Consider the following 25,511-nt stretch of genomic DNA (forward strand, 5'->3'; position numbering starts at 1 on the left):
GAAGTTGAGGCTCTCGTTGATCTCGATCTCGTCGAGTGGGATTACAAGTGTCTCGTCGGACAGACACTTTTTCAAGTTAGATACGTGGAATGTAGAATGTACGTTACGAAGTGTGTCGGGTAGGTCGAGTTTGTAAGCTACGGGGCCGACTCTTGCAAGAATCTCGAAAGGCCCTATGTACCTCGGATTAAGCTTCCCACGCTTCCTGAAACGTATCAAGCCTTTCCAGGGTGAGACTTTGAGAAGGACTCGGTCTCCAACCTAAAATTCCAAAGGTTTTCTTCGTTTATCAGCGTAGCTCTTCTGTCGATCTCTAGAGGCTTTCAATCGTTCATGAATCTGAACGATTTTCTCTGTCATTTCCCGAATGATTTCCAGACCGGTGAGAGTACTGTCGGAAGCTTGCCCCCTTGCTAATTGGGTATCACCCACCTCAGCCCAGCACAGAGGGGATCTGCACTTTCGGCCATAGAGAGCTTCGAATGGAGCAGCCTTGATGCTCGTGTGATAACTGTTATTATAGGAAAATTCGACAAGGGGTAAATGAGCATCCCATGCTTTCCCAAAATCAATCACACAGGCTCGCAACATATCTTCTAGTGTTTGGATGGTCCTCTCACTCTGTCCGTCGGTCTGTGGATGGTAGGTTGTGCTCATGTCCAGCCTTGTTCCTAAGGAATGTTGTAGCGATTGCCAGAATCTTGAGGTGAACCTACTATCTCTATCGGAGATAATGGACATAGGTACACCATGTAGCCGTACGATTTCCCTAATGTATGTTCTCGTAAGTTTCTCCATCTTGTCAGTTTCTCGGATAGGCAGGAAGTGTGCAGACTTGGTCAATCTATCCACGATGACCCATATGGTGTCAAGTCCACCCGTTGTCTTGGGCAACTTGGTTATGAAATCCATATTGATCCGCTCCCACTTCCATTCTGGAATCTCTGGTTGTTGCAGTAAACCAGAGGGCTTCTGGTACTCGACCTTAACCTTTGCGCAAGTAAGGCATTTACTTACGAAGGTAGCAATCTATGCTTTCATATTAGGCCACCAGTATAGCTTTTTAAGATCCAGATACATCTTATCTGAACCTGGGTGGACGGAATACCGAGTGTTGTGCGCCTCAGTCATGACCAAGTCTCGGAAACCACCGTGTTTCGGTGTCCAGATCCGGTTCATGAAATATAAGGCTCCATCACCCTTGGCTTCGAAATTCTTGTCCATTCCTCTAAGTGATTCACTCGTCACATTTTCAGGTTTCATGGCCTCAAGTTGAGCCGCTTGAATTTGCTTAGACAAGTGTGAATGGATGGTTATTGACAATGACCTGACCTTGCGACCAGAATATTCTTTCTGACTTAGGGCGTCTGCTACTACGTTGGCTTTACCCGGATGATAACGAATATCGCATTCGTAATCACTGAGTAGCTCGACCCACCGTTGTTGTCTCATGTTGAGCTCCTTCTGATCGAAAATATGTTGTAAACTCTTGTGGTCGGTAAAGATAGTGCTCTTCGTTCCATACAAGTAATGTCTCCAGATCTTCAGAGCAAACACCACTGCTCCTAATTCGAGATCCTATGTCGTGTAGTTAACCTCGTGTGTCTTGAACTGTCTCGAGGCATAGGTGATGACCTTACCTCGCTGCATCAGGACACACCCGAGCCCTTGATTTGATGCATCGCAATAGACTACGAAGTCTTCTATTCCTTCGGGAAGGGATAGTATTGGCACGGTGCACAAGGCTCTCTTGGGCGTTTGGAACGCTCTCTCTTGTTTCTCTTCCCAATCAAAGGCCACGCCTTTCTGGGTCAGGGTCTTAAGAGGTTTCGCTATTCGGGAGAAGTTCTGAATGAACCTGCGGTAGTAGCCAGTGAGACCTAGAAATTGAAGAATTTCTGTAGGCGTCTTGGGTGCTGACCAGTTCTTAATGGCTTTAATTTTGGATGGGTCCACGTGGATTCCCTCTTTGCTTACCACGTGTCTTAAGAATTCGACTCTTCGGATCCAAAATTCACATTTCGAGAACTTCGCATAACGCTTCTCCTTTCGTAAAGTCCCTAGAACTTGTCGCAGATGATCGCCATGCTCTTCCTTACTTCGGGAGTAAATCAGGATGTCGTCAATGAAAACGATGACGAACAGATCCAAGTAAGGTCCGCATACTCTATTCATCAGATCCATGAAGACTGCGGGCGCATTGGTCAATCTAAATGGCATCACCACAAACTCGTAGTGTCCGTAACGAGTTTGGAAGGCTGTTTTCGGCACATCCTCCTCTAGCACTCGTAACTGTTGATATCTGGATCTCAGATCAATCTTAGAAAAATAGTTCGCCCCTTGCAGTTGGTCGAATAGATCATCTATGGGAGGCAGAGGGTAACGTTTCTTGACCGTCAATTTGTTGAGTTCTCTATAGTCGATACACATACGGAATGATCTGTCTTTCTTCTTAACGAACAAGACCGGTGCTCCCTAAGGTGAGAAACTTGGTCTTATAAAGCCCTTGCTGAGCAGTTCGTTAAGTTGACCAGAGAGTTCCTGCATCTCAGCTGGTGCTAAATGGTAGGGCGACTTGGCTACTGGGGTAGCTCCTGGGACTAAGTCGATTCTGAACTCGACTTGTCGTTGCGGAGGTAATCCAGGTAGTTCTTCTGGGAAAATGTCAGAGAAGTCGCTCACTACTGGGATGTTATTTAGTTCTTTCGTTTCGAGGTTTGTGTCGACGACGTGAGCAAGGAATGCGTGGTATTCTTTACGCATATATTTATGTGCTTGAATACTTGATATAATGCGAAGACTCGCACCAGATTTGTCGCCGTAGACTATAAGAGTTTCGTTAGACGGGAGGTTTAGACGGACTGCTTTCTCGTAGCACATGATGTCGGCGCGATGAAGACTTAACCAATCCATGCCGATAATAACATCGAAGCTTTTTATTGAGACTGGCATAAGTTCGATTGGGAATGAATGGTTGTCTAGAGTTAGGATACAACCTAAGTATATGTTATTTGTACTTTCAGTTTTCCCATTATCCATTTTTACTGTGAATTGTTCTTTAAGTGCGTGTGGTTGTTGCTTAAGCATGCGAGCAAATTTGTGGTTTACGAAGCCTCGCTCCGCTCCACTATCGAACAGAATGCATGCATAGGAGTTATCAAGGAGGAACGTACCAGTCACCACTGTCGGGTCAGCGACTGCTTCCCCGTGGCCTATAGCTAGTACCCTCCCAGCTCCTCCAGCATTTCTCGCTTTGGGGCAGTCCCTCTTAAAGTGGCCTGTTTCGCCACATCTATAGCAAGTTGGGCTCGCGCGAGAGCCAGGGACTTGGGAGATCGGTTGTGCCGGGAATTTATAGAAACGGACGGTGTGTCCTTTCCTGTTGCAGTTACAACACTGCATTTCACGGCAGGAGTCATTGTGGTGGAAGTTGCATTTGTTGCACTTCGGCAAACTTCCAGCATACTGCTTCCCCGGAGCAGTAACAACAGCAGGGGTTACCGCAGCATGCACTGCCACGATTTGCTGTTTCTTGGCAGGTCGCTGCTTTTTCTTGTCATCCCAGAACTTCCGCTTAGTGTCAGCGGGTTTGGAGGGTTCCGAGATGGCTAGGGTGGTTGTTGTTGCAGAGGTTTTGACTCCATGGTCAATGAGTCGCTGTGCCAATCGCTTGGCACTGTCGAAGGTAGCGGGGTTTGATGCTAGGACATTCCCCTGATACGGAGGCACTAGCCCCCATATGTATTGTTCGATCTTTTTCCCTTCAGTGGGAACCATATTGGGGCAGAGGGCCACCAGTTCGCTAAATCGGGCAGTGTAAGCGATCACATTGGTACCCTTCATGGTCAGGTTCCAGAGTTCCTGTTCCAATTTCTGGACTTCGCCCCTCAGGCAGTATTCCTCAGTCATGAGGTCCTTCATCGTTTCCCAGCCCATGTCGTTAGCCACGACGAGTGTTAGAGCTTTAACGTGGCCGTTCCACCACGTTAGGGCGTTTCCCTCAAAGGTGCATGCGATATATTTGACTTTGCTCGCAGCAGGGCATGAACAGATTTCGAAGACTGATTCAGTCTTCTCGAACCATTGCGAGAGGGCAATGACTCCGCCGGTGCCATAGAAAGGCTTCGGCTTGCAATTTGTGAAATCCTTGTAGGAGCACTCTCTCGAGCGCACAGGGATTTCGACCGGAATAGATTCAACAGGGGTTCCACCTCTGCTGGCATCGGATGAGTGATACTGAGCCATGGCAGTTGCCACTGCTGCAGCTACGACAACATTCAGGGCTACAGTATCGATGACCGGAGGCGGTGGAGGTGCAGGGTTATTCCTGGGAGATTTGCGAGGAGGCATCTTTCAGCTATAAGTTTATATAGATAAGAAAAATGGTAAGAATCAATTTGTCAGCAACGTGAGAGTGACACATGGACTAACTAACCATAGCCCAACAGTTGTATAAGTGTGTGAAATCACATCAAGGAATATTAGTAGGAAAACACAAGTGTATAGATTTTTCCCACATATTAGATAGATGTCAATCATACTGGTATTACCGATGTAATAAGTTCAGGGACAATCGACCTAATATTAGGTCTTACATCATACCATACAGACAAGGTTGACAGTCCTTAGATTCCTAATTAGAGTACTGAAAGTTAGGAATATTTTACAGACAAGTGCTGCTTAGAGCACAGATGTTCAAAGGCTAATCCTTAACCAAAAGACAAAGATGTACTAGACATCATCTAACGGCGATGGGAATTCCTCGGGCGAGCCCTGAGGTCCAACACTTGACGAAACATTTCTTGAAGGTGTCGATCCTGAGCTCTTTGACGAGCTCGAAGTTCCATGACCTCAGCTCGGGAGGCAGTCCGCTGTTGTTGTAAGGTTTCATTGGTTCTCCGGGTCCGTTCCATGTCTTCTTCATGACGGCGGATGCGGACTGTGTTGACACCTGAGTTGGCATCAATCTCCATGACCTGGTCGATGGCTACTCGACCTTGCTCGACATTTCGAGCTATTCTGCGGATAATGACAGGCAGAGCTCGGTCAGTAGAGCCACCATCACTGACGTTGTAAAAGGTTCGGTCCCCAAAGTATGGTAAGGGTTGACCCTGTTCATCACTCCAGCGATTCAAGTTGGTTGCCCACAAGGGAGTAGGACCCGGAAAAGCTGGTCGGGGATTGTTGTTCGGGGCTTGACCTACTAGCGGTAGGTTGTTGACTTCAGGCTCGGAGTCAGATCCATCAGAAAAGCCTTCCGCGAGGTGATCATCCAAATGGATTGGATGGTCATTCTCGGGCCCTTATTCGATCCACCCGACATTGCCTTCATTTGGAAAGTACGGGTCGCCATGATGGAATCCAGCCATTTAGATCTACGCGAGAAGAGAGCTATAAGAATATTGTATACATGTAACTAGTAGTACAAAATACACCTATAGTATTTTAAGTTTATGTTCTACTGATCTTCTTGTGGTATTGTTGGTAAGTTTTTAGACTTGTTAACACATCACAAGCATTCTAGGGCATATGCTAATCACTCCTAGGACCAGCACAGTTGATCAGGCTATGCCATTCCCAGGACAGACCATACATCCCCGAGCTCACTTGTGATATTTAACAATCGTAAAACTTTTGTTCTTGTCATTATGACACTGATTTTAGTATGAATGCAGACTAGTATACTGAATTAAATATTTTAATATTTAAAGTATAGAATCTTGGTCAGAGTGCTTTAATCTCTATTGGGTTTATAGTTAAGTATATCTTTTATGGGTTGATATACTTGATTCACTATAAACAATGCTCTGATACCAATCTGTCACACCCCAAAACCAAGAACGGCGGAAACATTCTGGGGCTGAGGACGTCATGTATAGTATCACAACACAGTAAATGTAAATAAGCAAACAACATCATCCAATGCATTAAATATATAATTTTAATACAAGCGTGTTCTGTACAGTTATAGACACCAAAATAATGTAAATCAAAATAATAAGATGAGTCTTGAATACGCTCCATCTTCTCAAAAGCTGGCCTCGGTACCTGTCTACTGATGACCTGAGAATACAAGTTATTTTGAAAGAGTTTATCAGCATTAAGCTGGTGAGTTCATAAGTATTTTAGTGTCAATGTTTGTTGTCAAAAACGTTTGAACCTGTCTCAATGTATAAGTTTGTAAAAATGTAAGTAAGTGTTTGAAAGTGTTTGTAAAAGTTTGAATCTCTCATAAAAACCTATATTTTCTATTAAAGTAACCTTCTACCAAGGCTTAACTGTTTTGTATACTCGCTTGTTGTAAAAGTGTGTAATTTCCCAAGTGTAACTATCATTTAATAAAATATAGTTTGTACATTAATGCTTAAGTGAGGTTATCACTAAAATATGTAATGGGTAAATCATTGTAGTACTGTAGATTTGTATAATAGGAACTACTGCTGTACTAACTACCTTAAACCGGATTTATATTAAGGTATAATGTGATAAATTGCACCATGCTATCGACTCGTAACAACGACATAATGAATGGTCGTAATAACGGAATGACGTTTGGCACCCGCAGACCTGCAGGTCCGGCTGTAGCTAGCAACAAGGTGTAGGATAGTCAATCCAGTATAGATCTATACGCAAACTCACGCTCTCCCTCCAAGAGAATTCCGGCTACAACTCGGGCCATGACATTTAAGGCATGCTCCGACACAGTGGTTCACAATTGTTAACGTGTTCATGTATATGTAATGTTTCTCGTTCTAGTATAGTTGTATATGTTCTGTTTCTAGTATAGTTGTATATGTTCTGTTTCTAGTATAGTTGTATATGTTTTGTTTCTAGTATAGTTGTATATGTTCTCCTTCTAGTATAGTTATATATGTTCTCCTTCTAGTATAGTTTTATATGTTCCTGTTTCTAGTATAGTTGTATATGTTCCTGTGTTACCCCGATGGTAACTAAATATTGATGTACTGATAAGTATGAATATGGAAGTACTTTTATGTCTATACATGTATATATTATATATAACTAATATTGTAACGACCCTCAGATGGTCACCCGAAATCCCACCAGACCACATCCAAATCGAGAAAAAGGAAATAGGGCGGATGGCCTTCCTAAGCCCTTTAAACATTACTTATATATCTATACATATATGGGCATGCAATTTTATAAGGAATAAACTAAAGTTTAATAAAAGCATTTGATAAGTAAAAGAGTTTGTAAAACATTTTGAAGTGAAACAATTTGATAAACAGTTTGAACAGTGAATAAATCATTGGTTATCTAGTTATTAATCACATGTGATTAATGCAATCACATGTGATGATGCAATAACTATAAGTATTTAACTTGTATTCCCCCCCCATAAAGTATTTGAAACATTTAAAAGCATTTCAAAGGTTGATTAAAGGGGTATGAACTCACTTGTGGTGAGTAGATTGGATTGTAGTATCGGATACCGTGCTAGGTGGCAAACGGAGACTTGCTTACACGCACGAGCCTAGTTATCATATAAGAAGCATATATATAACTAATTAGCCAAATAATAACTTAATAAAATAAGTTGGGACACTTGAGAACATGAAAACACTTTGCATAAGTGTTAAAGGTCCTAGTGGTTGCATCTAAGTTGCTACGGGACAAGGCAAAAGGGTTTGAAGCTTCCAAAGGCCTTGTATAAGATTTCACCACCCAAGAAACCCCACCTTTGGAGTTTACGGTCGTAAACCCTTGAGTTTATGGCTGTGAACTCCCCACTTGGTGGTTTTGGGTGTTTTAAGGTGTTATATTAATCCTAGAATAAGCCTAGCACTTGTGGAATAATTCTTGAAGTAGTTTAAGGCCCTAGAATGCTCCATAGAGGATTTTACGGCCTAAAGACCATATCCCCTAGAGTTTACGGCCGTAAACTCCTATGGGGTGTTGGTTTTAATTCATTTAAGTCACTTGCACATGTAGGATAGCTTCTATGTTTTTGTTTAAGGCTAAAGGGGACATTAGGCACACATTTGTGCCTTCACTTGGAGTTTACGGCCCAAGTGATGTTCCTTGGCCATAAACTCCCTTTAAGGGATGATTTTGATGTCATTTACTCCCCATTCAAGTTACAAGTATCAAAGGGTAATTGTCTTAAAGCCTTAGGGGTGTTTAGGGCACTCTTAGCCCTTGAAAAAGGGGTTTACGGCCCAAGAGCATATCCTTGGCCGTAAACTCCTATAACTTGTGGTTCTTAATTGATTTCTAGCCTCTAATGTTCATACATCAAGTCCTTAACTAGTTGTCTAACAAGGAAATGGGACTAGGTAGCCTTAAAGCTCCATTTTGGAGTTTACTCCCCAAGAACGTTGTTGGGCGGTAAACTCCCGGATCTTGCATTTTAGACATGTAATCAATGTTATAAAGCATATAACAAGCATTAAAACACATTTAGGAAAGTAGACTCACAATCTGGGATGAACACCTGAAGATCCGTGAGAGAGAAAATGGCTTTTCTCTATTTGGAAATGTGAATAATGAATTAATTTAATTTAGAAATCTATTTATAGTCCTGAAATATTTTGGCAGAAAATATCTTTATTCCGGATATTGGACTATAACATTATGAAACTTGGAATGTACAAATTTCACAAACCCAGGAGCATCCACTCTCCTGATATCTCCTTAAACGTAAACCCTAATGTACACAAACTTATTCGGAAAAGTCTGAAAATCACTGAAACTGGACTAGCTTCTATTGAATAGATAAAGTTCGTACAAATGGAAATTTCGGGTTGTCACAGATATAATTCATTGTATGAGGTAAAGTGTAATCAATACATTGTAGAACCAATAACAAGAAAGATTGTTACCGGTGATAAAGCTTACTTCTCAAAAGAAAATGCAATGTCTTCGTGGTATTCCACTGAAAGATCATTGCTATAAGGTGTCTATTTTATCAATTTTAAAGTCGATTGCATATTGACTATATATAACTACTGAACACAAATTAGTTGGTGAAGCACATAAAAGTTTTGTTGCTTTGAAGTATATTTTTTCTTTTAATCATTTTTCTTTTAATGTTCAATGATACATATAACTTTTTTTGCTACAAGTACCAACTACAACTTCAAGTAAGGAGGGTAAAATTTCCAACTCTAAAAAGCGCAAATTATCTTATATAAAACCTAAGGCATTAAAGACAATGGGCATGGTTATTAGGAGGAAGAATTAATGTAGCTTTCATTTTATGACTTACATTTCATTTTTTGTTTGTATACATGCTAGGTATATTTTGATTACAACGTTTTTGTATATTATTTAATTGGCTTTATGGTTAATGCTATTTTCTAGTACTCTTATTTAGTCTTATAATATATACTTGCAACATTTTAATATTCTCGTCGTCCATTCATAGATGTTACTAAATGTTAATTACAAGCATGATCACAAAATTAAATGTGGCTAAAGGGTAACAAATAGCCACACCAATTAGATAAAATGTGATGGTTTTATCAATTATGTATCACTAAACGTAAACAATGGTCACATTTGTTTTGTTTATGATTCACTTTATATGTGACTAAAGGTTGGATATAGCAATACTTAAATGATGATTTTCAATTTGGTCATAAGATATCTATGGTGTCACGACATAGGGTCACACTATTGATGAAAAAGTAAGTGTGGTGGTAGGATATGGTCAAATTTTTTAGGCCTTCAAAACTATAGTTGTAATTCATTTATGTTGTAGTAGTTGATGAAACTCCGTTCATAATCTTTTCAACCTTTTGTTAAATGCCTTAATATTCATAAAAAACATTTATATTATTTTGATGATTTGCAACTAATAAAATTGGATTATATGCAAATAATTGTACAAGTAAAGAAGTATCGTCTGACTGCAAATTTACACAAGAAATCAATAAATCTTTCTATTGAAACCATACACAATTATGTTTTAAACAATTCTCATATTGTATGGACCAATCTGCTCTAAAATTCCTTGTAAAAATTGATTTGTATCCTAGAAGTAAATCCACTAGCTTACATGTATGATTCTGGAAGATGGAGACCATTTCTTCATTGATGTCATTTTATGAAGTCACTCCCTCTCGAGGAAAGTTAGAGGTTAATTGAACCATATAATATAGAAATATTCTGCTTATGCCTTCTATTCTGTTAGAGATCTATTTTTTCCTCCATTTCTTCATTATGAGAAAATTCTTTATGCCCAAATGTTTTTGGAGCACTTGTCTTTGCTTTATCAAGACATGAAAACATAGTTTCAAAGTATGGTACATTTGTTGATTCCATTATCGTTCCTTTATGAATAAAAACATTTGCAAGACACCCACACAATCGAATGTATCTGCAATTTGGTTTTATACCTAACCATAACTAGTAATGTTGTTTATCCATTTTATTTTGAGGTACCTTATCTAAAAGGTAAGTATCTTATAAGACAGCTTCCCCCACAAAGACATGGAAAGCAGAACTTATAAATATGACATATGATTTAATATATGAGTTTTCATGTCTGTGATGCTTTTTTTGTTATGGTGAATGTAATGCAATAAGCTAATGTCTTATACCAGGGTATGCAAATAATAATAATAATAATAATAATAATAATAATAATAATAATAATAATAATAATAATAATAATCTACAAATGGTGACACATAGTCATCTCCATAATCACTTCTTATTAATTTAATGTTGTTGTTGAGTTAATTATAAACTTGTTTTTTATATACTTTAAACTTGTTTATCGTTTCATCTTTACTTTAATTATGTTAACATAACAAATGTCAGCGCAATCATCAATATGGTGATTAAGTTCTTATTTTCATCTTTTACTGGAATTGAATTCATGTTAGACACACACACACACACACACACACACATATATATATATATATATATATATATATATATATATATATATATATATATATGAATTAATCCAAGTAGTTATGTCATCCTTTCAATGGACTAGAATGATTGTCATGTTAACTTTGATTCAACATGAGTATTTCATTTATATTTTCAGTCTATATGAATGGAAAAGATGTGTTCAAGTTTGATTAACCACCTTAATGTGTCAAATTTAACATGTTCATGTCTAGCACGCTATACGTTAGAAGACTCAAGCAAGTAAGTGGAAGCGTTATTCATGCCATTAATATTATGCATATTAGACATCAGATGGAATTTAAGCATTCCACCATCCTCATAGCCCCTTTTTAAAAATATATCTTTTTTGGCTAAACAAAATTGTTTGACTAAAAAGCTCAAGTTGTCTTTGTTAATTCTGAAATTTTAAAATATTGGAATTAGAATATTATGTATGAAGTTTGAAACACTATAAAGTGAAATTATGAAAACCAAATTATCTTGCTTCTAAAAACATTCATAAATGCAGAACTCTAAACCTTGTTTTTTGATGCGAAAAACTGATGAAATTTTAGATTTATAATGCTTAGATTCTGATTTTTCATCAAAACTAAATGGAAAATTCTAATGCAGATCTGATCTTATGTTTCTATAGGAGAAAATTTATATACAATTCGGATGCAAAAGTTGAATACAAATTGTGATCTTGAAATCTGATGCATTTTTCGGATAAAAAATCCAATGCAAAAAACTTTGATTATGACAACTTTAATGCAATTTTTTCCTTTCTATCAAAATCGAACAATAACAAAAAGTAAAAAAAATAGACTTTTAGAAAAGCACAAAAATAGAAGAAAAAAAATCTTATTCGTTTCATATAAATGAATTTAAGATTGTAGGAATAATATTACGGAAATGTACGAAATAAAACAACAAAACAGAAAATGTTGAGGCGTAGTGTTCTTCAAACAAATTCAACCACTACCGGATGTTTGTTTCCAACAACTTGGAGTGATTATTCTAGATCGCCGAACCTAACAAATTCTTGAATTTTACCTTAAATGTAGTAGGAATGGAACAAATGTAGAAGAACGCGAGATGTGTTTTGTTCGTCAACTCTAGTCTCATGTACTTTCAAATTGGTTGTAGAGTTGTGGTATTTATATTACACATTATACAATTGAGAATTGATGATGAAATTAAACACCTCTATTTATCACAAGATTAACGTGTTAATTTGAGCTTTGTAACTAAAATCTAATTTAACTAACAATTACGAAAAATATATACTGTGCAAAAATGTCGCTAAACTTTTCCTGATCAATAGGCGGTTCATTTGTATTTTCACCCCACAGTTATGTACGAGAAATGACCATGGTTCCATAAGTTTTACATGGCGTAAAAACTTTTGCACTTATAAACCAAGTTATTTTATCATTCTCTGATATATGTGGGATGGCCAAAACTCACTTAACTTGTTTTCTAAATTCATTCAACTATGTTACTTTATCGATTATTTTCTCATTGTGGTATACCAAAACGAAGGTATCACAAAGAAGAGCAACGACATATAACCATTTATTATTTTTAACAATGTTTATGGCTTGCTTTTCGTTATTAATAATTAGGATGTTTATGGCTTGCTTTCCGTTATTAATAATAAGGAATGTAAACAGAAGTCGATTATAAGATAATTATGGATAATTTAGTATTATGTTTCTGTTGTAAATGATAAGGTAGAATAGTTCAAATATTTAGTTATCTTTATCACTGTATAACTTATCTATATATATTTACTTAGTAACAAACTTCACAAACTTCGTTTTACTGGCTCCAAAGCTGATGCATCTCTCTTTGTGTTTAATCATGATGATATTACTTGTTATATACTGGTATATGTAGATGATATTGTTATTGCTGGTTCATCTCAAACTTTTGTAGATCGCTTGGTTAAACTTTTGTCAGTTTTGTTTCCCATTAAAGATCTTGGTCCCATACATTATTTTTTGGGTATTGAAGTCATTTCCAATTCAGGGGGAATTACTCTCCTGCAAAACAAGTATGCTTCTGATTTGCTTCGCCGGTCTAACATGGAGAATTGCAAAAGTGTTTCAACCCTAATTCCGATTGCTGATAATCTCTCTCTTGAGAATGGAACGGCACTTAGTGAGGAAGATACATTCAAGTACAGAATTATGGTTATGGTTGGACGAATACAATATTTAACTCTTACAAGGCCATATATTTCATTTGTCGTCAGTAAGGCATGTCAATATTTATCAAAACCTACAAATGTTCATTTGGAAGCAGTCAAGCGTATCCTCAGTTATATAAAGGGTACTACGAAGCGTATCCTCAGATATATAAAGGGTACTACGAATACAGGGTTGAGTATTCGAAAGTCTAAGTGTACACTATTAAGTGTATTTACTGATGCTAACTGGGCTGGATGTTTGGACTATTGTAGATCAACCGGAGGGTTTGCAATATTTGTCGGTCCAAATCTGGTATCATGGAGCTCACGTAAACAACCTATGGTCTCTAGTTCGAGTACTGAAGCGGAATACAAAGCTTTAGCTAATGGCGCAACTGAAGCTACGTGGATTCAGTCATTACTCTAGGATTTAAGAGTGCATCAACCTAGGTCACCTGTCTTGTGGTGTGATAATCTTGGAGCCACATATTTGACAGTGAATCCGGTGTTTCATGCTAGGACTAAGCATATAGAAGTCGATTTTCACTTTGTCGGAGAAAAGGTGGCGATGGGAGCATTGGATGTTCGATTTATATCCACAAAGGATCAACTTGCAGATGGGTTAACCAAACTTGTTACACGAAACATGTTGGAAAGATTTAAACACAATCTAAACCTTACCACGATGAAGATTGAGGTGGAATGTAAACAGAAGTCGATTATAAGAAAATTATGGATAGTTTAGTATTATGTTTCTGTTGTAAATGATAAGGTAGAATAGTTCAAATATTTAGTTATCTTTATCACTATATAACTTATCTATATATTTGAATACCTAAGGATATTTTATAGGCAATTTACCTTTTCTACTAGGAAAACTAATTTTTGTAATTTGGTTAAAACCAATTTTTCGACAAAAACCTCATTTGTCAACTCTAGTTCCATGTCGACAAGCCAACATCATTTATTTTGATAATCTAAGTGTCACTTTCTCTCCAACAATATGGTTTAACATCATTGGATAATGCATATAAAGATTCATATAAATTTCTTCCAAGAAAAAGTTTCCACTTTTCATATTGGGATCCTTCACATTTTTTTGTTGTATATATTAGGCACTCTTTTTTACAGTGGTCCACACTATAACACTTTTCGTGGACTTCTTATTAAACTTAAGTCTCCATTCTTAACCAGCCGTTAAAAACTACAAAATGTATTAGTGTATCTTATATGGCATTATAGTTTGTCTTGTATTCTTAGCCATATATATGGGTACATTTTTTATTAGTACCACCTTATTGTTGGGCCTTTGAAACATGTATTGTATTTACATGTAGATAAATGAGACTCACAAAACAAAAAACAAAAATTATAGCCAAGTAAAGATAGTTTGTTTATTTCATTATATACTTATACATAAAAGATGGGTACTACAATATGTATCCATTCACTCACATAAAAATTCAAACATACATACATAAATTCATCCATTCACACACATAAGGGTACAACTAGTAATTAGATTGATGTGTGAATATATATTAGTCAATAATAATAGTAATTATATTTTAGTAGCACAACATTTTCTACTTATCATACATTTTTTATCACATGCACCTACACTCTTGTCGCATACGTCTCGGCCTCCACAACAACAATATGCATCATCAAATGATGGGCCACAAAACGTCCCATCACAACGACCGGTTATAACATTTTTTGAGTCACTGATTGTAATTTTGCTACCTATGAAACAATAAAATGTTATATTAGTAGTAAAATAAATCAATAAGATATAAAAAATGTGATCAATAAAAAACTAATCGGAACTTACATTGATTACAAACAAACAATATGAGAAAAGATATAGAAATAATGATCAAACGTGATTCGAAGAGTTTAGCCATAATTTTGCTTTCTCTTTTCGACTTCTTCTACTTATTTGGTATATAAAGAGAACTTAGTAAACCAAAAATCTAACAAATGATATTTGTGACAACCCAAGTTGTCCCGTTACATTTCCCCGTTACCGTTAACGGAATAATCCACTGTATAAAAGTTCCGTTAATTAGATGGCATCAATTTAATAAACATTCCATTTGATTACCTTTAACATGCCGTTAAGTCGTGATAAAAGGAAATAAAAACACAAGACACACATTTTCATTCATTTGGAAAATGTCAAGTTTTATTATTACGACCACTAAATCGGGTGCGACCAAAAGCCCCGTTTAACGGCAGTATTGGGTAAAATTCCACTGAGCCCCGACTGTGAAACCTATATATGGGTGAGTGGAGTCCATTGGAGACTTTTTACACTCTCTCTCTAAACTCTCTCTCTAGACCCGTTTTCGCCACGAATTCGCAACCAAACGCTTCCAAATTGTAAGTCCGCCTACCCTAGCCTATTCTAAACATAGTGATTCATGTTTATTGCCCAAAAATCATCCAAGAAGGCATGGTATAAGGAGTTTACGGCCCAAGAACATTCTAGGGCCGTAAACCCCTAAAATGGTGCCAAGCATGCCTCTAAACTTGTCCATAAGCTTAGAAACTATTAGGGGAATTAGGCTAGGGGTGTTTTAACATAAAAACTCATGGATTTAGAGGACAAAGGAGATTTTACGGCCCAAGCACAAGCTTAGGCCGTAAACTCCTCAAAATCTTGTATAAAGGTCCCAAATGCACTCCAAACTCATCCTAGGGCTTATTACATAATTTAGGGACTTATCCTCTTGAGTTTAGACACTTGAAACACTCCAAAATGATTTAAAGAAAGGATTTTACGGCCCAGACAAAGGTCAAGGCCGTAAACACCCTAAATCATGCCCAAAAGTTAGTTTTTGCCCCCCAAATGACCATAGGCCATTTCTATAAAATGCTAGAAAGGAATTAAGGGCTTAAACACAAGGAAAATGAGGGATTTCTTGGAGTTTACGGCCCAAGCATTTATCTAGGCCGTAAAATCCCCAAAACCCCCTCAAATGTTGGTTTTAATCACCCAAAATGGCATCACACTTCATTAGAAATCACTAGAAAGGCATTAGGGGCTTGAAACATCACAAAACTCAATGATTTAGAGTTTACGGCCGTAAACTCCTTTAGGAGTTGTTCTTAGGCCGTAAACTCCATTATAAGGCCCTTAGAAACCTCAAACCCACTCATGCCTTTTAGGAAAAGTGCTTAGAATAATTCTATGAACAAGCTAGAAGCATCAAACACCCAAAAAATTGACCTTGGGAGTTTACGGCCGTAAACTCCCTTAGGTTGGGCCGTAAACTCCTTGTTTGGTCCATGTTGGTGTTTTAAATCCATTTACACACTAGATATATGAGTATAGCAAAGTCCCACAGCTGATAGGAGACCCTTAGCACCCTTAAACGCTACCCGGGACCCCAAACACTCAACCAAAAGTGTTTTCCACTCCTTTGAGTGTGTATAATTGTTTAATTAGTATATTATATGCTAATTGTATGTGAACATATGTTATCATATGTTAAAATAGGTCCTTGTGTGTGTTCAAGTCCTTGCGTGACCCCGAACGCCTAAACGGCACTACCGTCGGACCTACTTACACCAGGTGAGTTCATACCCCTGAATGAACCTTTTAAATGCTGTTAAATGTTTTATAGGGGGGGATTACAAGTTAAACATGCCAGTTATCATATCAATCACATGTGATTGATAACCCGCATGCACAAGATTTTACCACTGTACACTGTTTTACCGAGTAGGACACTGTAAATGGCTTTCAAAAAGGGTTTTTAAATTGTTCAAGTTCTTACTTTCATAGCTTATCAAAGATTCATTCTCAAACTGATTTATAAAAGATTCCCAAAGATTTCTAAAGGTTTTCATACCTATTTTATCAAAAAATACAAATGCGATTTTCCTGAGTAATAAAGTCTTCAAAGATTTTCATGAATACTTTTAATTGTTAGATACCGCTGCTTCGCTTATACTTATTTTATACTCCTACTCTGTAATGCTTTCGCTTATACCTGAAGTCACTTATACCTGATAACGCTTATACTTATTCACCCTCTTACTTAGTGATACGATTCTTCTTTGCTTATACTTGATAACAACTCTACTTCACTTATACTTGATACGCTTTCGCTTCACTTATTGTCGCCTCTACTTCACGATACGCTTATACTTGTGCGACACTTCTACTTCACTTGCGAACGCTTTTACTTCACTTATTAGGCGCTACTACTTCACAAGGATCACTTCTACTTGAAACGCACTTAGTCATAGTTAGAGGTATGTCCGTGCTTATATAGGTATATATAAGTAATGATTGAAAGACTTAGGAAGGCTCGTCGGCCCTATTTCCTTTTCTTCGTTGAGATGTGGTCTGGTGGGATCGGGTATCCGTCCGAAGGTCGTTTGGTTCATTAGTTAAATACTATGTATATGAGTATGGACATACAGGAAATTCTCTAGTCAAGTCAGTTAAGAATCTCTACCTCTATTCTACACTTACTTTAGAAACACACTACCCACTGTTTGAAAGTCTTTACCTCTAGTATATCACTTACATTAGAAACCCACTCCCCTCTAGAAAAACACTATCCTCTATTTGGGATGCATCTTCAGGACGCGACCTTCTCCGTCGTCTAGTTGGTAACCAGAGTCTCCTGTAGGGAGAGCGGACATTATGTGTGTAGGCCTATACGGGATTGACAACCCCGCACCCTGACTGCTAGCTACAGTCCACGGCCCACCAAGCCAAGGGGTGACAAATGTCACATTCTATAGATGCTTGTAGGGCGTCTGGAACTCTAGTCAGTATGGTTACGAGTATCCTGGGTTGCCTTATAATTCATGGCTTTAAGGTAACGGTATTTCGTCAGCAATTTACACTGTATGCTGATGTCACTTTTCAGAGTCACACTGTTTTGACCCTGCTAGACGTATCTTTCATTTGATACTGTCTGGGGTCTATAGTCTCTGTTTCAACTCTGCTAGACGTATCTTTCATTTGATACTGTCTGGGGTCTATAGTCTCTGTTTCGACCTTGCTAGCTGTATCTTTCATTTGATACTGTCTGGGGTCTATAGTCTCTGTTTCGACCCTGCTAGCTGTATCTTTCATTTGATATTGTCTGGGGTCTATAGTATCTGTTTCGACCTTGCTAGCTGTATCTTTCATTTGATACTCTCTGGGGTCTGTAGTCTTTGTTTTGACCTTGTGAGAGATACCTTTCATCTGGTATCATCTTCGGTCTATATTCACTGCTTTAGGTACCTTTCATTTGGTACCTTCTGGGGTCCATGTTCCCCCTTTGTTAGATTGAACCAGGCGTGTTGTTAGTTCGATACCTTCCTGGAGTCTATGATTCTTTGCCTTAGTCAGCAGTCCTCACTGCTGAGGCATATGTTATTCCCTGATATCTCTTGCTTTCTTTAATAATCAAATTCAGTACTTTGATAATAATAGCAATTGAGGGAAAACTACCTTTGACCGCATTGCACTGAACAGTCTTGGTAGAAGGCTGCTTTATTTAAAGAAAATATAGGATTTTCTGGAAAGAACACTGATGCACTGAAACCACTTAATCTACTACTTATTAATGTTATTTGACTAAATGACACTAAATACTTATGAACTCACCAGCATTTGTAAAAATGCTGATACTCGCTTTTCAAATAACTTGTAATCTCAGGTCAGCAATTAGACAGGTACATCCCCCGGGGCTGCTGATGAAGATGGCTTAAGTACCTTGCTGCACTTTATATATTTTTCTTGTATTACTTTGATACTATGTAATGTAACCATGTAAAATTATTCTATTAATGCAATGTTTTGTTGTACTTTGATTACTATATGCATGTGTTGTGATACTTGACATGACGTCATCCACCCCAGAACGTTTCCGCCGTTCCGGTTTTGGGGTGTGATAGATTGGTATTAGAGCATTGTTTATAGTGAGCTAAGTATATCAATTCATAAAAGATATACAGCCTATAAATACAATGGGATAAAACACTCTGACCAAGAATTATACTTTAAAATATAACCATATTTTACCAAAGTATAATAACATCCAAAATCTAAACACTTGAACAAAAGTATCACAACAAGAACAATAATAAAAGTCTTCGGATGTTGAGCACTACAGTCAAACCTGGGCAGTTATGTAATCGTAAGCTGGGATAAATGTAACCTGATCAACTACATTTATCTGAGATGCGATGAACGTGTGCTCGGGAGTGATAGTGGTGTGCAGCAGATCTGAAACTTACCAAATAGGAATTTTAGAGCCAAACATAAAGTTAAAATACTATAGGAGTATTTTAGAACGCTAAAAGATCCACACTAATCCCAGAAGTCATATTCAGGAGATAAGAAAACAAACAAGAGTTAAAATACCATATGGGTATTTTAGAATACATAAGCAACCTTGCGTGAATAACTAAAAAGATCCTTGTTGATATACCTACAACTACAGAGGGTGTACTCCCAAGGTTATATATAATAAGGACCCCATAGGCTGAGAATGTGTGGTTTCGCTCTATTTCCTTTTCCTCGTTGGGATGTGGTTCTGGAGTAGTTTCACATATTCGAAGGCCTATTGGATCTAAGCTATATATGATTTGTATACCCTGTGTAGTCGTAGCAGGACTTGATATGGATCATACAGTGAAATGTTAATAATCCCTTAGGATTTTTTTTTTTTAGACATTTCCATTCTCGCGCGAACCCTGTAGAAAACCCTACCCACTCCAGTGCTTGATAGAAGAGTTGATTCCGACCCCGAGGAGATTCATTGAGAAAATTTCCTGTTCGGAAATAAATGAACTGGGTCGAGACTATTGAATGCACCAAGTGCCCATATTCTCTTAGGGACAGTGGTGAGAGATTCGCCTAAACTTCGGAGATTCCCAGTCATCCATCATGAAGTGATGACACCCACAGTTGGAATCAGAAGGAAGGCGGAGTAGAAATTCGATATGTCCATATGAGAAGAGAACCCTAGGAAACTACCCCAAAGGAAGCTAACGCCGATTCCAGTCAAAGATACGAGGCAGACCGAGGGAGCTAGTACATGGAACTCGGGAATTGTCTTTTCCTCGTATTCGTCACGATAATTCACCCTTAAAATGATGCAGTTTAGTGAGTTAGTGGTTACACTACTCACGCTATGTGTTAGGTAAATCGTCGTTTCCCGTTGCCAGATACACGATTAGGGCGGATCCCCGCATCTCTATTGAGAAAATTTTAGCTATCTGCCCTTGTGAACCTCTCTTTCCATGGTTTCGTTCCGAACCGTTATCAAATCTCTCCAGGCCGGAGAGTGAAACCATTCCCTGGTATACAGGTAACTTAGTAGGAACGACTCGCATCTTATGGCCTTTTTCCGATACTCATACTCCTACTTCAATTACCAGGACTACATCATAGGGATGTAGGTCAACGTTCAAACAACCAGTACCCGAGGCACGGGAAAATTTAGGCCTGACCTATTTAGGACAGAAATGTCCAGGGTTAACCATCGTCTCTCATTACCTTGTATTCCTTTCCGTGTAGGAAAAACCATGCTACCGAAGAAGCGTAACCAATCCGCAAGCAAGAAACCTGCCCTCTTATTCGATGAAGCTACGTTCCAAGCTGCAGTCTCAGCAGCCGTAGCAGCTGTCATGGCTCACCTGAATGCTAACAACGCCAATGTTAGCAAGGGCCCTGTCGGGATTTCCAATCCTGGCAATGGACGGCAGCAACCCACTCTTCCACACTCAGCCACCCAAGAACCTCCACTGAACCTACTAAAGAGAAAACTCAAGGTGGAGGAAGGAAGTACCTCGGCCCAAGTACCCTACGAAGGGCAACAAGCAGAAGCAACTCCTGCCAACCCTTCCCTCCCGACTTCAAGCAGACCATACCTAGGAGACCTTCCCCACTGCGACAGGTGCAACTACCATCATCATGGTGTCTTTCGGGAACTTCACTGTCTTAGATGCAACAGGAAGGGGCACACCTCCCGTACCTGCAGAGCCCCGGTGGAGTTTATTACACCAACCACTAGAGTAGCAACCGACATAGTTTGTCACCGATGTGGTGGAAAAGGACACTTTAAAAGGGATTGCCCAACTAAAAGAAACAACCAAAGGCACAGGAGGAGCCTAACTCTATCGCTTAGGAGGAAACGTCAAGGAACTCGGTAGATTTTTGGTACGTCTCTCGATCTCGGATAACTAAGCTAAGAACAATAAAAGACTAATTCAAATGCAAATTCTTTCCTGTAGGCGAAAGTCGCAGCACTGTTATAAAATTTAAAATTCAGTAGGTAAAACTATAATGGCTAAACATATACGTTACGGCCATGTATATTTAGGATGGACAGACCTAGAGTGAGCGAATGCCGCCTCATTTCCTGTTCCTCGTTTGGTTGTGGATATAGGGCGGGGTCGCTCAGTCAACAGTCCTCCCCACCTTAAATATACATGACTAGTATGTGTGAGGCGATTATAGAAATGCCTCGTGAGAATCCAGTCAAGAAAAGATACTCTAATCGGAAGCACCTAGAACTCTCTATAGTTCCGCGTCGACTCTAATCGGTCCAAGTATCCGCAGTAGTGATACATAGGACGAAACCCTGAGACGCCTAGAACTTGTGTGCCTATTCGGCACATGACTCTATCGATCTTCACTTTATATCATGTCGAAGTGTGCCAACTTCGACGACTCTATTGAGCACGGTTTGACTTCGTGCAACCATGTGTACATTCTTAGTGCTGTGAGCTTTCTCCATGGCCATATCGGCAAATAAAGGTTCCTCCGAACCCGAACCTAACACAAATAATCACATCTAATGCAATCCGTCAATCGTCCCTCTTATCTCAAACCTTCCGAAGTACCCAAGTGAGGGTACCCCGCGCTATGGACCGACCCCTCGTAGTCAGATGAACACCGAAGCGAAGGACACTGCAGATACATTAGAAGACGACAACCAACCGGAGCATACTCCTTAGATTTCCCTGGAAATCCGTTGCACCTCGCACATCAGGTTCGTGAACCCAGAGAATAGAACTCATGAGGCTGACCACTATAACCAGGTATATTGTTGGCATCCATCAAGTATTGGCGGTTAAGCCAAGCATGAGCTCTACCACGAACCTCTTCGCAAAACACTTTCACCCTAATCGATAACATAGGGGCCGAAATCAAGAGAACTACTGCGGATTGAGCTAGTAAAGTTTCGAGTGAAGAGACCCTATGCCCACTAGATTTGACTTAGACCGAGAAAACTTAGAACCTCCGGAAGAGTAGTTGCAATTGATGCTCTGACTACTCAGGCTCCTTGCCCACCCAGTTATAGGCAGGTAGTGCTTATCATCCTCCACCCTCTCACAAGGAGGAAATCGTCGTCGCCCTGTAGACGATGAATTATATTTTCCGAAGTAAACACTAGGATACCGAGAACCGCAGGATAACCTTCGCAGCCAAGAATACTTGGTCAAGTGCGAAGGTAGTTGCGTTAAATCTCAGGACCCAGATCCCGAATAGATTATGGACTCGACACCAGCTTTGGTGTTAGTCGAGGGATTATGCAGGAGCACGCACTTTCCACGCTAGAATAAACCACAATCTTAGAGATTCCTTGGACTAATAGGTGTTCCACGAATACTGACTCAAGCAGAGATAGTAGAACCACCTCCCAAGATAGTCTGACACTCGTCTGGTGAAACCTTATCTCCCCGATCCTCAGGGTTTCCGTATCTCAAGCATCGTTAGTGTAGGTCCACTTTGCACAAGCTTAGGATAGACACTCTATAGCAAACCGATAACCATAGTCGCGCAACCCACTTGACGATCTAGGAAGTCTCTATCAGCCAGTTGATAGAAAACATGAAACTGAAGACCACTTGAGATTCCTAAGAACCAACCCGAAGGACTACACTACCAGTATGAGAGAGAACGTTAGGAACTTCGGAATGGCGATCACGCCAGTGATGATCTTGCCATAGAAGTACACTATGTTCTAAGTACTGAAAGGCTCTACCCTTCCGAGAGCGTAGGACCATCCGAGAATACTCATGGAGACTTGGTCCAACCCTTTCCAGGCTGCCACTACCTTCGGATATGCCACCAGATTCACACCCGATCGATCCACTTCTTAGACTTGATATGTGATTTCCTGACAACACTTTTCGTGCCTCACTCATCTTGATAGAATCCATCAAGAACCTTGACTTCATAGATACACCAGTCGGAACCCGCTAGCTACACTAGACGAAATCCGCATCCCGTGTGTGAAGGTCTGTGAGAATGACAAGCACAGACTAGAGATCACTTGGGAATGCAAGGGCAACCATATAGGAAGCACTCCCTTACCTCTACTCGGCAGTTCATACCTACTTCCTTGCCTAGGCCTGAATTTCGGGACGAAATTTCCTCTAACGGGGGGATGATGTGACAACCCAAGTTGTCCCGTTACATTTCCCCGTTACCGTTAACGGAATAATCCACTGTATAAAAGTTCCGTTAATTAGAGGGCATCAATTTAATAAAAATTCCATTTGATTACCTTTAACATGCCATTAAGTCGTGATAAAAGGAAATAAAAACACAAGACACACATTTTCATTCATTTGGAAAATGTCAAGTTTTATTATTACGACCACTAAATCGGGTGCGACCAAAAGCCCCGTTTAACGGCAGTATTGGGTAAAATTCCACTGAGCCCCGACTGTGAAACCTATATATGGGTGAGTGGAGTCCATTGGAGACTTTTTACACTCTCTCTCTAAACTCTCTCTCCAGACCCGTTTTCGCCCCGAATTCGCAACCAAACCCTTCCAAATTGTAAGTCCGCCTACCCTAGCCTATTCTAAACATAGTGATTCATGTTTATAGCCCAAAAATCATCCAAGAAGGCATGGTATAAGGAGTTTACGGCCCAGGAACTTTCTAGGGCCATAAACCCCTAAAATGGTGCCAAACATGCCTCTAAACTTGTCCATAAGCTTAGAAACTATTAGGGGAATTAGGCTAGGGGTGTTTTAACATAAAAACTCACGGATTTAGAGGACAAAGGAGAGTTTACGGCCCAAGCAAAAGCTTAGGCCGTAAACTCCTCAAAATCTTGTATAAAGGTCCCAAATGCACTCCAAACTCATCCTAGGGCTTATTACATAATTTAGGGACTTATCCTCTTGAGTTTAGACACTTGAAACACTCCAAAATGATTTAAAGAAAGGAGTTTACGGCCCAGACAAAAGTAAAAGGCCGTAAACATCCTAAATCATGCCCAAAAGTTAGTTTTTGCCCCCCAAATGACCATAGGCCATTTCTATAAAATGCTAGAAAGGAATTAAGGGCTTAAACACAAGGAAAATGAGGGATTTCTTGGAGTTTACGGCCCAAGCATTTATCTAGGCCGTAAACTCCCCAAAACCCCCTCAAATGTTGGTTTTAATCACCCAAAATGGCATCACACTTCATTAGAAATCACTAGAAAGGCATTAGGGGCTTGAAACATCACAAAACTGAATGCTTTAGAGTTTACGGCCGTAAACTCCTTTAGGAGTTGTTCTTAGGCCGTAAACTCCATTATAAGGCCCTTAGAAACCTCAAACCCACTCATGCCTTTGAGGAAAAGTGCTTAGAATAATTCTATGAACAAGCTAGAAGCATCAAACACCCAAGAAATTGACCTTGGGAGTTTACGGCCGTAAACTCCCTTAGGTTGGGCCGTAATCTCCTTGTTTGGTCCATGTTGGTGTTTTAAATGCATTTACACACTAGATATATGAGTATAGCAAAGTCCCACAACTGATAGGAGACCCTTAGCACCCTTAAACGCTACCCGGGACCCCAAACACTCAACCAAAAGTGTTTTCCACTCCTTTGAGTGTGTATAATTGTTTAATTAGTATATTATATGATAATTGTATGTGAACATATGTTATCATATGTTAAAATAGGTCCTTGTGTGTGTTCAAGTCCTTGCGTGACCCCGAACGCCTAAACGGCACTACCGTCGGACCTACTTACACCAGGTGAGTTCATACCCCTGAATGAACCTTTTAAATGCTTTTAAATGTTTTACAGGGGGGGATTACAAGTTAAACATGCCAGTTATCATATCAATCACATGTGATTGATAACCCGCATGCACAAGATTTTACCACTGTACACTGTTTTACCGAGTAGGACACTGTAAATGGCTTTCAAAAAGGGTTTTTAAATTGTTCAAGTTCTTACTTTCATAGCTTATCAAAGATTCATTCTCAAACTGATTTATAAAAGATTCCCAAAGATTTCTAAAGGTTTTCATACCTATTTTATCAAAAAATACAAATGCGATTTTCCTGAGTAATAAAGTCTTCAAAGATTTTCATGAATACTTTTAATTGTTAGATACCGCTGCTTCGCTTATACTTATTTTATACTCCTACTCTGTAATGCTTTCGCTTATACCTGAAGTCACTTATA

The sequence above is a fragment of the Lactuca serriola genome, chromosome 1 (genome assembly GCF_051521515.1).
Source record: "Lactuca serriola cultivar US96UC23 chromosome 1, Lser_US96UC23_V15, whole genome shotgun sequence".
Taxonomy (NCBI): Eukaryota; Viridiplantae; Streptophyta; class Magnoliopsida; order Asterales; family Asteraceae; genus Lactuca; species Lactuca serriola.